This window comes from Pteronotus mesoamericanus, unplaced genomic scaffold (assembly GCF_021234165.1).
Source record: "Pteronotus mesoamericanus isolate MK-2021 breed Mesoamerican mustached bat unplaced genomic scaffold, CSHL_Meso_final contig_20, whole genome shotgun sequence".
NCBI classification, from domain to species: domain Eukaryota; kingdom Metazoa; phylum Chordata; class Mammalia; order Chiroptera; family Mormoopidae; genus Pteronotus; species Pteronotus mesoamericanus.
Window position 1 is genome coordinate 56,873,486 of NW_026555085.1, and position 16,658 is coordinate 56,890,143.

The 16,658-nt window shown below is 37.2% G+C and overlaps 1 protein-coding gene across 2 annotated transcripts in view; it reads right to left on the bottom strand.

Moving 5' to 3' along the window:
* The window catches only part of ASCC3 (activating signal cointegrator 1 complex subunit 3), a 314,121-nt gene extending 299,402 nt beyond the window's left edge, over window positions 1-14,719 (bottom strand). For both annotated transcript variants that reach the window (XM_054569760.1, XM_054569761.1), the window contains exon 1: window positions 14,465-14,719. The gene's annotated coding sequence lies outside the window, so the exon portion shown is untranslated. The remainder of the gene's footprint in view (window positions 1-14,464) is intronic.
* Between the last annotated feature and the right edge of the window lie 1,939 nt (window positions 14,720-16,658).

Genomic DNA, 16,658 nt, shown 5'->3' on the forward strand with positions numbered 1-16,658 from the left:
TTTGCTGTGCAGAAGCTTCTTATTTTGATGAGGTCCCACTTGTTTATTCTTTCCTTTATGTCCCTTGCTTTAGGAGACATATCAGTGAAAAAATTGCTGCATGGGATATCTGAGAGTTTCCTGCCAATATTCTCCTCTAGGACTTTTATGGTGTTGCGACTTACACTTAAGTCTTTTATCCATCTTGAGTTTATTTTTGTGTATGGTGTCAGCTGATGATCCAATTTCAATTTTTTGCATGTAGCCGTCCAGCTCTCCCACCACCATTTGTTGAAGAGGCTATTATTGCTCCATTTTATGCTTCTGCCCCCTTTGTCAAATATTAGATGCCCATCGAGACCTGGGCTTATTTCTGGGTTTTCTATTCTGTTCCACTGGTCTATGGACCTGTTCTTGTGCCAGTACCAGATTGTTCTGAGTATAGTGGCTTTGTAGTAGAGTTTGATGTCCGGTATTGTGATCCCTCCTACTTTGTTTTTCTTTCTCAAAATTGCAGAGGCTATTCGGGGTCGTTTATGGTTCCATATAAATTTTTGAAATGTCTGTTCTATTTCTGTGAAATACGTCATTGGTATCTTAATAGGGATTGCGTTGAATCTATAAATTGCTTTGGGTAGAATGGACATTTTGATGATATTAATTCTTCCAATCCATGAGCACGGTATATGCTTCCATTTATTTGTGTCTTCCTTAATTTCTTTCTTCATGTTGTATAGTTTTCTGCGTACAGGTCTTTTATCTCTTTGGTTAAATGTATGCCTAGGTACTTTATTTTTCTTCTTGCTATATCGAATGCTATTCTCTTTCTGATTTCTTCTTCTATTTCATTGCTGGTGTACAAAAATGCCTTTGATTTCTGAATATTGACTTTGTATCCTGCTGTTTTGCCAAATTCACTTATTAGGTTGAGGAGTTTTTTGGTAGAGTCTACAGGGTTCTCTATATACACTATCATGTCATCTGCAAACAAGGATAGTTTTACTTCCTCCTTTCCTATTTAGATGCCTTTTATCTCTTTCTCTTGTCTGACCGCTGTGGCTAGGACTTCCAATACGATGTTGAAAAGAAGCGGCGAGAGCGGACATCCTTGTCGTGTTCCCGATCTTAGTGGGAAAGCTTTCAGTTTTTGCCCGTTGAGTATGATGTTGGCTGCAGGTTTTTCATATATGGCCTTTATTATGTTGAGGAATGCCCCATTTATTCCCATTTTGCTGAGTGTTTTGATCATAAATGGGTGCTGTACCTTGCCAAATGCTTTTTCTGTGTCTATCGAGATGATCATGTGGTTTTTGTCTTTTCTTTTATTTATGTAATGTATCACGTTTACTGATTTGCATATATTGAACCATCCCTGCATGCCTGGGATGAATCCCACTTGATCCTGGTGGATAATCTTTTTAATGTATTGCTGGATGCGGTTTGCCAATATTTTGTTGAGGATTTTAGCATCTATGTTCATCAATGAAATTGGCCTGTAGTTTTCTTTCTTTGTAGGGTCTTTATCTGGTTTTGGAATTAGGGTGATGCTGGCCTCATAGAAAGAGTCTGGGAGTCTTCCCTCCTCTTGGATTTTTTGGAATAGTCTGAGAAGGACAAGGGTTAGCTCTTCCTTAAATGTTTTGTAAAATTCTCCTGTGAAACCGTCTGGCCCTGGGCTTTTGTGTGCCTGGAGTTTCCTGATGACTGCTTCAATTTCTCCAGCTGTTATCAGTCTGTTCAAGCTTTCTGTTTCTTCCTCCTTCAGTGTTGGAAGATTATACTTTTCTAAAAATTTGTCCATTTCATCAAGATTTTCAAATTTTTTGGCATATAATTGTTCATAGTAGTTTCTGACGATCCTTTGTATTTCTGTGGTTATCAGTTGTTATTTCTCCTCTTTCATTTCTGCTACTTGATATATTTAAAAACAATCACCGAATGGTCTAAAGAACAGAGACACACAGTCAAAGTAAAGTTATAGCCTGACAGAGAAAAAGAGATCTAAAGAAATACTCATTATGCTGTTACAAACAGACAAATTATAGATTAAGGAAGACAGAGAAGTAAGTCCAAATACAACAATACTCATAATAAATACAAGTAAATTAAACTTAATCAAAATATTGACAGATTGAATTACTAAACAGCAACTGAGAAAACACTAGAGCTATACCTAAAGCACAGGACAAAGAAAGGTTGAAAGTTAAGACATAAAAGATCCTCTTGTGAAAAATAGTGAAAATATCAAATCAGACACAAAATTTTTTTAGTGTTATTAGGAATTTTTTTAAAAACTTTGTTCATAATAATATAAGATACAGCTCTAAGAAGAGATATATAAAATTTTTGAATTTGTAAGCATGCTCTGATGAAATCATCTTAAAATAAATTAAAATAAGCAGACCTACAGAACAAAGTCACAAGTCCAACATCCAAGCGAAAGTTTAATGGATCAATTATTGATAGGTCAAATCAATACCAACAAAAATTCAGTAAAGAATAAAAGACGAGCAATGAAATTATTAAGGTTAATTTAATGAACATACACAGAAATTTGTACCTAACAATTAGAAAATGCATATTTTTCTCAAGTACATCATTAACAGTTTAAAATGGTCTATGTCAACTAAGCCATAAACATATCTCAACAAATTCAACAAGTATCAAAAGTCAGCAAACTTTTCCTGTTTAAAGAGAGGTAGTAAATATTTTAGGTCTGACAGGCCACCATGCAGTCTATGCCTCACAGCCTTTGCTCTACTATTTTTTTAATAACACTTTAGAATTGTAAAAATCATTCCTGAGCTCAGGGTGACCAAATTAGTTTGCTGACCCCTGAAATAGGTCACATTTGTAAAGCAAAATAAAATTAGGTTAGAAATCAGAAATAAAAAAGATAAAGCAAAAAACAAACAAACAAACAAACAAAACCCAAACAGATGATTGCATTGATCAGTAAATAAATGGTATCAGAAAGGCTGGGGGGGGAGGAAGTGGAGTTTAAATTCTCCATATCACATCAAAAAAATATTCATCAGTAAAGTAAAATGATCCATTTTAAATGTGAACTACCCATTGGAAATGAATTTTGGAGAGCATTTCCGGAAACACAATGACTCAGGGAATCACATCTGTATTTTAACACTTTCCGGAGCATGTGGAAGAAGAAAATCCAGTCAGGAGTCAGTGGAGGGCACAGAGAAGACATGCTCTAACTTGAGGATGCATCAAAGTCAGCTGGAGGGCTTCTCAAATTGCTGAGCCCCACCATGCAATTTTTGGATTCACCCCCAACTTTCTGATTCAGCAGATAAGATGGCACTGAGATGGGGCATTGTCAAGGTCAGAATTCAGAAACCATCAGCCTTGTATTTATAATCCTCTACTATGCCACTTCTAAAGAGGGCCATATCCCATGGCAAATCCTAAAGAGAATTTTTACCTTTTATTCTTTATGTATATTGTACTTTATCACACAAATTGGTTATTTGAATTAATCAAATACAATATGCCAAATAAAAGGTACAAAACCAGTAATATTGGAGACTCTGCCCACTATTTCAAATACTGAATACATTCTCTACAGTGAATGGAGAATAAGAAACAAGAATATGGTGCTCCCTTAGACTGTTTCAATTACCATATGCATCTCAAACTGTGAACATCTTGCTGCATTGCGTGACTCCAATGTTTAAAACTATGTTCCCTTTCTAAAAAATATATACAACATGGCCATTAAACATAAGCCAATTTTTTTCACCTGGTTCATCTGAAGAAATTGTGATATGTTCCAAGTCTGGAGGAAAAATATGGCTGTGTAGGACATATTGAGAGACAGTATGTTGTCGCAACCTGGTGTACTAAGGGATTTTCAAGAGAAATTTTAATTATTCATTATTTTCCACCCAACAAGTTCAGTTTAGACCCTAATTCATTCTTAAGTAAAAAATCAACTGTTCCTGAATAGTTTCTAATAACTGTTGGAGCATGGACAGCAGAGAAAGCAAAGGAAAGATAAAAACATACATACAGGGTGGGGCACAAGTAGGTTTACAGTTACTGTATGGAAAATAATATAATAAATAAATAATACAAGAGTAAACTCTTTTGCATCCTCACAACGGTAAACTTACTTTTACCCCACCCTGTATAAACATTTTATATAAATCAAAATATGTAATAGTTTGTTAAAATATTTATATATGGTTCTTATACCCCAACTACTTAATATTCAAAGGTGGCAGGGTGACAGGGATAAACCTAGGCGGGCTCATAACCATAAACTAAACTGTCTTTGTATTACAGAAGATCCCCATAGTTATATTAATTTTGTTTAACAAAGAGTAAGAAAAGCTTTTCCTTTAAATGCCCTTGGGAAACAAGTGGCTAGAATAATTTATCAGCACCAGACGAAAACAAGAATAGTTATAAAGAACACCCCACAAGGATACACATTACTCTAGAGAACACACGGAACAGTCTCACTACATGCTAGGCAATGTGTATTTTATTTCTTCCCACACTGGTCTAGTGAAAAAGGTCCTGACCCAGATTATCTTGGGCAAAGCAAAATTCTCATTCCACCCCAATCTATGGGCCTCTGAAAGACAGACCCAAGAAATTTATGCCTGTCTATCAATAAGCCCTGAAAGGATTAATCTGAATTGAAACTATGAATACCTCCTCTCAAGAGATACCCTCAAGAGATACACCAAACCAAAACTCCAGTGATGCTCTGGAACCAGCCTTAGCTGTTTACACAAAAAGAGTTTCCCTAACCTTGTACACTTGTTCCTCTGTACCACAATTACATTGAGCACCATTACATTCCTCAATATGAGCTCTGCAACTATGACCCTTTAGAAATCTGATTCAAATTTTTACCCAAAGAACTAGAATTACACACTCCAAATCCAAAAATATTTATCAAAGGGTATGATACGATGGCCTTAATCTTCACTTAGTGTTTTGTGCAAAGTAGAGGAAATTCTTAAAAAGCCCTAACACTGACAATATGTAAAAGAAACTGGCACACATTTGGTAATAGCAGATGAGATCTTTGTACTGCTTTCTCAATAGAGAAAAACTAGACACTAAAATAAAGAATCAAATGAATTAATGTAGTAAACAAGAAATATAAAAACAGATAAGCAAATTACTAATTCATTAGGCATTATGAACTAGATCAAATATATAGGTAATAAGAATTTTGTTGTGCCACAATAATTGCACTTAATATAGACTCTACTTGACCTCTCTGAAAGTATAATATGTATTGCCATGACCATTATGAAACAGTCTGGTCTGAACTGTTTTTAAGATTCTATTTATTTATTTTTAGAGACAGGGGAAGGGAGGAGGAGAGGGAAATAAACATCCATGTGTGGTGCTTCTCGAGTGCCCCCCACTGGGGACCTAGCCCACAACCCAGGTATATGCCCTGACTGGGAGTTGAACCAGTGACCCATTGGTTCGCAGGTGGGAACTCAAGCCACTGAGCCACACAAGCCAGGACTGAACTGTTTATTTCAATGTTTACGAATAAAAACTTAATGACTTATAAAAACAGTGTGCTCTCTTTCCCTTTGTGTTATATCAGTCAGAAATGTGCCCCCAACAACATTTTTATGTGCCTTGTTATGGACTTAACTGTTACTTCCCTATCATGTTTCATTCTCTGCTACTCACAGCTTTCTAAATTGAAAGATGTCTGAAAGGGTCAGGCCCGTGTGTGTGTGTGTATGAATGTATATATAAAATTATATTTTATTTTTTCCTACCATTTATCCCCCCATACCCTCTTCACCTCCACCCATCCCCTTCCCCCACAGCAATCACCACACTGCTGCCCATGTCTGTGAGTTCTTTCCTATATTCTAACTTCTAAGTCATTTTTTTAAGCAACAAATTATATATGCTAAAATTCAGAGGAAAAACAGGTTCTGTCAATGACATCTCCAACTTTTAAAATTTAGTTTCTGAAAGCAGCCAACATACTTCAAAAAACATTAACCATTAGGAACATATTTTTTGAAATTGACTTTCCCTGATGTTTTAAAAAGTACAACATGTGATCTTAAAATTTTCTAATAGTAACAATCATTTCTCTGTGGATTGCTGGTCAACAATTTTTACAGTGAAGATATCAGAAAAATTATGTGTTGACTTTTAATAAAAATGACATCTGTATAGGTTGAACAATGATGTTTTTCAATATTTTATAAAATTGTCCATGTAAGTGTAGACCATAAAATAACTGTTTCACTAAATGCTGGATGTTGTTTTCTGATCTTAAAAATATCTTCTAAAAACTTATCTGAAATTGTATTCTTCATTTCCTCTTGCCTCTTATTGATTGTCTCTATGTCCTTTTTCAGGCTGATATAGTTTCCCTTTAGTTTTTTGTAATTCTCTCTGAGCTCACTGAGCTTCCTTAGAACTGTTGTTTTTATCGCAGTATCTGATAGTTTACTTGCCTCTATTTCATTTAGCTCTCTTTCTGGGGATTCCTCCTTTCCCTTCGACTGGGGGGTATTTCTTTGTCTTCCCATTAGTTGTGAGAGTCTTTTTTGCTTCTGCTTCTTAAGTTGATCTGTCCTGATTTCCTTTGTGGTGTGAACTTCTATGGTAGGAGACCACTGTTTTTCCTTTCTGGATCTGCCTCTGATGATGTCAGATGTTGTCCCTGTGTGACCTTAGGCAGTCTGTTCAAGACTTCCAGTAACCTACTGTTTGTGGCTGTCTCCTTCAGCTGTTAATCTAGTCACTGTGCCCTCAGCAGGCTGCCTTAGACAGCTCAGGGCAGGGCAGAGTCCCTCCTGGGGGCGGGGTTATTGGGTCCTTTCATACTGCTGCCACGTGGGGGAGGAGTCCGCACTAGGATCCCTCCAGCTACTCTCTCTATTCTCTTCCCAAAGCCTCCGTCCTCAGTCCCCAGTCTCTCCTCAAGTGTCTCCAGACGTCTCTGCGCCCCCTTAAGCCAGGGATCTACTGTCTGGGGCTGCCAGTCTGCACTCAGCAGGCGGCTTAAACAGCACAGGGCGGGGAAGAACACAGTGGAAGGAATCGAAAGTAGGCTAGATGAAGCTGAGGACTGAATCAGTGAGCTGGAGGACAAGGTAGAAAAAAACTCCCAGAAAGAGCAAGAAAATGAAAAAAGACCTGAAAAGAATGAAGAGGCATGTAGGGAAATGCAGGACAACCTGAAAAGAAATAATATCCATATAATAGGTATACCAGAAGGAGAAGAGGATGAGTAAGGGATAGAGAACCTGTATGAAAAAGTCATGATGAAAAACTTCCCTAATCAGAAGAGAGAAAAATCCATACAAATCCAGGAAGCACAGAGGGTCCCATTCAAGAGGAACCCAATGAGGCCCACTCCAAGACACATCATCATTAAAATGGCAAATAGCAAAAACAAACAGAGAATCCTAAAGGAATCAAGGGAGAAAGAGGTAGTAACATGTAAGAGAACCCCAATATGGCTAGCAGCTGACTTCTCAACAGAAACACTGCAAGCCAGAAGGGAATGGCAAGAAATATTCCAAGTCATGAAAAGCAAAGGCCTGCAACCAAGACTGCTCTCCCCAGCAAGGCTCTCAATTAAAATGGAAGGTGAAATAAGGAGTTTCCCAGACAAAAGAAGGCTAAAAGAATACACCTCCACCAAACAGGCACTGGAAAATATGCTAAAAGGACTGCTTTAAGAAAATGAAGGAAAAAAGAGTCTATGAATACCCATTTCCTTTCACAGTTGCCAATACTTGATATTACCAATATTTTTTAATCTGATTGTGACAATGATGTGTTATTTTAATTTATTATTTATTGAAACTAAACCTTTTTTTGTATATTTCTTGCTTATTTCTATTATTTTTAAAGAGCTTTAAATGACTATTTTGGTATTCTTTACCCATTTTTTGATTAAATGTTTGTAGAATTTTTTCCCTAAAAGATACATAACAAACCATTAACCCTTTTTCAGATGTGTTGCAAATACTTTCCTATTCTATTACTCGTCCTTTAACTTTTTTATATGTGTATTACTGTACAGTCTTAAATGTTTAATATAGTTATATTGTCAATATTTTACTTTATAGCTTCTGAATTTGAATATTATACTTCAGGGTAAGAAAAATATCATTTTGTATTTTCTCCTAAAACTCCTTAGATTCTACGTATTGATTTTTAACTCACCTGAATACTTCTTGTATAATTTGTGAAACAGGGCTCTATATTTGTTTTATTTCAAGTAATAGTGGCCCATGCACCTTATTTGTTGAATAAACCTATTTTACCCATTGATTTGAAATATCAACTTAATCATATATTACATTTTTAGACAGATACACACGTTTGTCTCTAGAACGCTCGTTATATTTCATTGATCTACTTGATTAATTCTGTGCTGGTGTCATGTTGGTTTAATTGCTGAGACTTTATAATGGTTTTAAATTTTTTAATATTTTATAATTAACTTTTACATTTAAAAAAATAGATAAAATCAATCTGCATTTAAGAAAGAAAGAAAAAGAGAGAGAGAGAGATGGAACTCCTACCTTTTGCGACAACATGGATGGAATTGGAGAATATTAAGCTAAGTGAAATAAGCCAGTTGATGAAAGACAAATACCATATGATCTCACCTATAAGTGGACTCTATTGAACAAAATAAACTAATGAATCAAAATAAACCACAGGCATGGAAACATGGAGCAAACTGAAAGTGACCAGAGGGGATGGGGAAAGAGGACAATGGTGGAAAGAAGGGGAAGGAACTACACAAAAAACATGTATGAATGACCCATGGACATGACAACAAAGTGGGAACTGACTGTGGAAACAGGGAATGGGGGTGGGAAGGGTGGAGGGGGGTAAGGGGGGAAAATAGAGACACCTGTAATAGAATAAACATGATTTATAAATTAAAAAAAAATTTTTTAATCAATTAAAAAAATTTTGAGGTAAGAAAAGAAAAACAAATTTATCTGTACTGCCTAATGTTAGTACATTACCGAATTTAAGCATTCCTTTTCACAAGTGACTTCTGAACAGTTGAAGACCTGGCACCCTACTCTAAGCCTTCGCTTCACCAAATTAATTTGGTCCCACTGCATTCCTTCAATGCCCCTCATTATACCTTGGTTTATATCCTGCTACACAAAAATACATTTGTAGAAACATGCATGAGAACTATGCACACCAGCCTCAAGGTAGCAGATTGAGGGGGAGGAGAGAGAAGAGAAAAAAATAAAAATACAAGAATTAGCAATACTTTTTAAACAAGAAAGAGCAGAAAACAAAGCAAATTAATACTTGTTATATCTCTGTGGCAAGTACAACAGTGTTTGTTACGTTATTTTCTATTCTTGAAATATTCTATAATTAAAAGATTTGATTATATTTTAAATAAAAACAGAAGGCTAATGAGAGAGATAATAATTGTCAAAACATCAAACTTAACATTTGGCAAATAGTAGGTTCTAAAAATACTACTTGAAAATTCTCAGGCTTCTGAGAGTCTGAACCTGTGAAGATTGAACATCTGGGTGCTCCTTCAATATTCCCACTCAGTGTCCTTCAATTCCACTTGACCTAAATCAATTCTGCCATTTCCAATCCAAGGTCCATTTTCCATTCTCCTTAACATAAAAGGAAGAGATTAAGTAGTAAAATAAACCTATTTTCTCTTTTTTAGCATCCTAAGAAAACAGACTGATAAACACAACTACAAAACTGTTTCTTTAAGGATGTGTATCCCAGGTCTTATAATTTTCTTTTATTTGTCCTTGGTTTGCATAATCTGTCTCCATGTTCAATTCATATTCTTTAAAAATGTGTAGGCACAACATATCATTTTCTAGAGATACTTTCCTACTCTTGATCACCTGAGTTATGTGTGACTTCACTGTCAGGATAACTAAACTCTGAATATCTACCTTTGTGATTAAACTCTCAGACTTACAATCAAACAAACCTTTCCTCTAAATTCCAGTTACCAGGTTTAACAGGTAAAAATATAGGATGTAAAGTTAAATTTGAATTTCAGGTAAACAGCAAATAATTTAGTAAAGTTTGTTGCATGCAATGTTTGTAACGTATTTGCATGAGACACATTTATATGTAAAAAATATTTTTGCATTAAAAATTACTTATACACATATATTCTGTGTCTGTTATTTATCAACTTTCTTCAAGAGAATGAGTCCCATGAGGATGGGAATATTGCTTTTGTTCACTGAAGTATCCACAGCCACCTAAAACAGTGCCTGGGCATACTAGGTTCTCAGTAAAAATTTGCATAATGGATGGATGGATGGATGGATGGATGGACAGGAAAGATAAAGGGAGGCCAAAGCTTGTTATAAAAAAGGACCACATCTGCAGGTCTGGATTCCCATATATTCATTTTTTTAATGCTTTTATCACCTTCAAGACCTCAGATATATATTTTCACAGAAATTAGTCTACTTATTTCAATAATTTATTTCAGTCCTTAAGAAGGGATGTTTTACAAACTACTAAGTTTACTCAAACACAAAGGAAATCAAAATCTAATGTAGTTTATTCAACTCACAATGTCATTTTTCTCAAAGAACTCAAAAACATACACATGCATAAATTTAATTCTAAAATTAGAATTTGGGTAAGCATTTTCAAAACTCAGGCCAATAAGGCAGAAACGGAAAATCAAGGGTAAAAAGAAAGCTGATATTTGTTAGAAACTCTAGGGTAGGAGTGGGCTCAGAAGGAAAATCATAGCAAAAGAATGTAGAACAGCTTTCATTCATTTAACTGACATTTCTTAACTAATATTTCTACTACATGCTAGACACCAGACGGGTGGCCATGGTGAGCAAAATCAATATGAAGTTTATATATAGTCTGGTGGGGAAGACAAGCCAATTAAACAAGTTATGTCATTACAAAATAAGGCTGCTATAAAAAGGGACAGTCAAGAGTGTGATCACAACAGAAAGGAGACTGGGAAGGGGAAGCAGCTTTCTTATATTGAGACTTCAAAGATGAAGAGTTGGTTAGGTAAAGAGGATAACATATTCCAGCTGAGGGGTGAGAACATTTCACAATCAAGGAACTAAAAAGATGACTGGAGTGTAGTCAGTAAGAAGTGTGACAAGAGATGGAGCTAGAGAGACAGGCAAGGGCCAGGTCATGGAAGGCCTTATAAATGACATTTTTTGAAATTATTCTCATAGTAAAAAAATTTCCAAGAGAGTTTTTATTTGAGTTGTATTTAATAAGGATCACTCTGACTACAGTGAAGGGCATTTGCCTCAGGAAGACAAGACTGGGATGCAGAAAGATACTAGGAGATTGTTGCAGTCATCCAGATGAAAGATAAAGAAAATGAGTGTCTAAACTGAAGTAATAAAAGTGATTTAGAGAAAAGTGATTAAATCCAAGTGATTAAATCAAAGCTATTGGCTTGTGATTATCTGTATTTGTGGTGGGGTACAGGGCAAAGATCAAGGCTGACTTCCACATTTATGGATCAGATTAATGGTACAATTCACTGAACTAGGATATTTAAGAGTAGATGAGGACTTTTTTTTTAGGGGGAAAGGAGTGGCAGGAATATCAGGAGTTCAATCTCAAACAAGTTGAATTTGAAATGTCTACATGATCATCAAGCAGAATTGTTCAGTAAAGACGGAATATTTGGGCGTGGAAGAAAGAAGACTGGTTTAGGATATAAATACCAGAATCACAAGGAATACCACAATAAGAGAGAAAAATCACCCAAGGATAGTGTGTAGACTATGAAAAAAAGGCAACAAAAGGTAGAGGAAAACAAGCCTTTAAGGAATAAATAGGTGGGAAAGCTTCTAAAGAGATTTTGAACATTAGAAGACAAAAAAAAAAAAAAAAAAAAAAGGCCAGGGAAAAACCAGAAGTGTGGTGTCTCTAAAACCAAGGGAAGAAGGGGTTTTAAGTAATCGGTATGGCCCCGGCCAGTGTGCCTCAGTAGGTGGGAGTGCTATCCCATAACTGAAAGGTTGTGGGGTTCATTTGCGGGTCAGGGCAGGGCGTGCGGGTCAGGGCAGGGCGTGATTCCCAGGCAGGTACAGGAGGCAATAGGAGGCAACAAATCAATGTTTCTCTTTCTCTCTCTCTGAAAGCAATGAAAAACTGTCCTTGGGTGAGGATTAAAGAAATATTAATAATAAAAACAGAAAATGTCAAATGATGTCAAAAAATGTGGTAAAATGTCCACTGGAATCAGAATTTCAGCAATGTTCTTCCAGTGTTCTGTGTCTAATAAATACAAACAGAAGAACTCTGAAAAACTAAAGTCAAGTCAGTCACTCTTCAAACTCCCTAGTAACTCATTTTTTTCCAAGCTTTTGGCCAAAAGCAGTGACTTAGGATACCAACTTTTTCACTTTTTAAATGACTGAAAAGCCTGCCTCTATTTTATTTTTACTAACTTTGGGTTGGTCAAGGGAGCATTCACTGGCCATACATTAGTATTTTCCCTTGCCCAAAGTGAATTCACTGAACGGTCTTACAAAGCCAGCAAACATAGTGTATGTTCTGCTACTCCTTGGTATGGTTCGTGGCCTGTGCCAAGGAGCTCAATAAATATTTGTTCAATGATGTGTACTTAGAGCACTAATCTGTGAAGCCTTCCAGAATGATTTTTAGGTTATTCCTTATCACTCCAATCCCTGGAAAAGAAGTGCAGACAGTGGTAACGTTTTTGCAGTTTCCTTCACACCTAAGGAATGCGCAGAAGCAACTGTTTCGTGTGAGTGTCCAAGGTACTACTTAAAGCAAGTCTCACTCATAGACACAGAAAACAATATGGTGATTACCAAAGGAAAAAGGGGTGGGGGCAGGTAGATGGTAGAGGGGTATAGATGGTAAAGGAAGGAGATTTGACTTGGGGTGGTGAATGCACAATACAATATACAGACAATGTATAATGGAACTGTACATCTGAAACCTATATAATTTTATTAACCAATGTCTCCACAATAAGTTCAATGAAAAAGAAAAAAAAGTCTCATTTTAGAAAATGCTGGCAGACTGGGAAAAGATGTACTGATTTGCAAACTATCACCCTCAGATTAATTTCTTATAAATTGCTTATGTAGAATTTTATAACTAAGTTTCTTAAATCAAGAGGTAGGCATATTTATTTCTATTATATATAAGAGCAGAACTTAACGTTTTTATATTGTTTCATCTGATTCGCCTGTTGGGCATTTTATTCACTTTCAAGAAAGTAAAAAAATTTTTCTAAAATGACAACTTGTCTCATCACTAAGCAAGGATTTCCTCTCTTGGAATGGAGTATAAGTTTTCATTTATCATATTTGTGTGTCATGTTTCTTAGCTATACACAACTGAGTAACTTGCTAGTAACTGACAATTTCAAAATGACCTAGGAAGTCTTTGAAAATGCTAGAAAACATTAACAAAAGAAAACTGTTTAGTAGGGATCAAGAAAGCTAAACCATGAAAAATAAATCCACTCAAATAAAATGATTTATCCTATGCTTAACTGGCATCCCTAGGGAGACTTTTTCTAATGTAAGGCTATTATTGTAACTATCATTAAAAATAAAAGATGAATAAGAGCACAATCCAGAGTAGAATCAAAAGCTTATTTCTCAATTTTGACAACACTTAAAAATCAGAAAAATAATTTCAATCTATGAAACATGAAATCTGGTGATGGAAACATCGGCTATTCGATCTAACCTCATTTAGGGAAAGAAAAACAGAAAATACGATTACTAGTTAGAACTGCACATGTGACTTCATTCATATCAAACTTTTAACTACCATTAAATTATCCTTCTTCTGAACCAAAGAAAAGCAAAATACATGAACACACTGCACTCAATGAATAAATTAGTTTGTGATAAAGAAGCCTATTTAAAATAACTTCCCATGTATCCGCAACACCTCCCTAGGGCGACCGCGCGCGCACACACACATTTATTTACTTCAAAATGACGTTTTAGACTATTCCATTACTAAGTTCACTCACAATTCACCATGATCAACTCCCTACGCAGTCTACTTTTCAGTGTAGGGGTAGAAAAATACAAAGAAACAAACAGATTTCTCTCCCAAAATCCACGTGAATACGAGAAAGTTACCAAGACTTTGGAAAGGGGGGAAAAAAACTAATGAAAACAAATTACACGGGAAAAAAAAATCATCCCACGTGGTGATTACTTTCTGGCTTATCACCTGGGCAAGATGTAGCTCAGTTCTCTTTTTTGATCCCCACCCGCACGTACAAATTCCAAGAATGGTTCGGCTGTCGGAGGTCCCGGACAAGTCCAGAGATCAGTAGAGGGATGACAGCTTGGGACTTGCCTCCAAGGCTAACTGAGATCACCGCAGAGGGTAGCCCGGTCGCGTTGCCCAACCCGCAGTCCCCGCCTCCCGCCAGACTCCGAGAGTCGGGGCTCCCTTTCTCCTCTTCCCATCTCCACCTCCTCACCTCTCGGCCCCGGCTCATGCGCTTTCTATCCCTCCGTCAGCTCCGGTTCTGCGCCTCCTTTCCTTTAGGTTTTATTTTTACTTGCCACGCCAAGTCGGGGGCGTTAGGCAGGCCGTCGCACCGCCGAGACCACGTCCACACCCCACGCCCAGCCTGCCAGGGTCGGTCCCACTTAACAGAACACGGAAAGTGAGGATGACCAGCCCGCCCAGCGACAGACAGACCTACAGACCCGGAAAGTAAGAATGGGGCGGAGCAGGCGCGGGCCAACACGTCACCCGCCCGCTGCGGCGCCAACGTCGGCACGTCGCTCTCTCTTGCCCCACCCCTCTCTCGTACGCGCGTCGGCGCTCCGCCTCCCGGCCGAACAGCTCAGAGCACGGCCGGGCTTGAGGCGAGGGCGTGCCCCGGTGAGGCTTGGAAGCTGGCGCACGTGTTTCCGGGATTCCGTGCCCTGGAACGCGTCCCGGCCCGCCGAGGCCAGTCGTCTCTCGCTCACTGTCAATTATTTGAGTCGGCTAAATCTTTCTCCCTCCCTAGTATGTAAGGTAAAGACAGAGAAAATAATCCCTCTTAAAGGTAAGGGAAAGAAGAGCAGTGAGTATATATGAAGAACCCGGTCATTGCCATCGTCATCGCCAGCCGGAGTCCAGGCCACTGGATAGTTTAAACAAGGTTCCCTGGTTTCAAGGCCCCCTTTTTTTAAGCTTTCTGAAGTCTCAGTTTACTTGTCTTCAAGTTCTCTCTCTCAGTCGGCCCTTTGGTTGAACCACTCCACCAAAAACCAAATCACAAGTGGAATTCTGTGTTCAGTTCTAAATTGAGCACTTTAAGAAGACCTGAAACAACTGGGGGTTATTTCAGAGAAGAGAAAAATGATGAGAATTCAAAAGCATAACAAATAAGTAGTGATTGAACTTGGGGGGATTTTTATAGAAAAGAAAAAAACTACTGGGACTCTCGAATAACTATAAAGACTCATTGAGTGACATAGATTCTTGTCATGTGGTCTCAAGGAGTGCAGACTTAAAAGGAACAGATTTTGGATCCTGAAAAGAAGATTCCTTTTTGGCACTACCCAGAGAAGTTGTCGGCCTTAGGATGGGTGGAAGCCCTGACCACTCTAAAGGTTTACAGAAAAAAAGGAATAGGTGCAGGGGAGCCATGCATCAAGAGAAGAATTAGTTGATGGTTAAAGCTTCTGCCAACCTTGAGATTCAATCAGTCCATATTTCCAGCCTTAAAGGAATTAACAGGTTAGCTTTTAAGACAAGACAAATGCATCAAAAAGTAAATAATGCAAGGAGGCCATATCATAATGATGGATACTAACAATAAATGCTAGAATTCATGTGACAGATTGTTTTCATTACAGTTCCAGAGGCTTAAGGGAGAAGGAGGAAATGAAAATAGGCATGTCTAGAACAGCCCTGTCCCAGAGGGTAGCCACTAGCCAAATGTGGCTAGTCTAAATTGAGACATGCACTAAGTGTGAAATACCAGATTTTGAAGACTTAGTACAAAAAAAAAAAAGTAAAATACAGTATCTTAATTCTTATATTGACTACATGTTGAAGTAATACTTGGTACATATTAGGTCAATATATTAAAATTAATTTCACCTGTTGTTCCTTTTTTAATGTGCCACTAGGTAACTTTAAAATAGATGACTTGCATCATTTCTATTAGACAGTCCTGGTGAAAGAAATTTCAGTGAGTTTTCAGACATATCTTTGACCGAGGAGCGGGGAGGGTCCAAAATGTTAATGGAAAGACAGTCTAATGACAAGATTCCTAATGAGGAGAAGACGACTGTCCAGAAAGTTTGCCATGGGCAAGTACAAGGAAACAAGACTGAAGATGCATTTTATGGTAGTGAGTAGCTTGTTTGCCTATAATGGAAGTTTCTTATTAGAAAGTAATAATAATGATGTTAAAATTGGATAGAAACTGTCCAATTGAGTGAGGAGACCCAATTTTGAATTTAAGGAATTTAGTATAGTAGGCAGTCAGGATTTGGCAGTTACAAAACTGGATTATAAAGTTACTTCGGCATTATTGAGTAGAATATGTTGAAATTGATGGGCGGATAGGCGACCAATTAAAACTCATTGTACTTAAAAATGTATTACAGCAAAAATCTTCAGTAGAGGATTGATTTAAATAAATTATATGGAATGCCAGCCATTCAAAA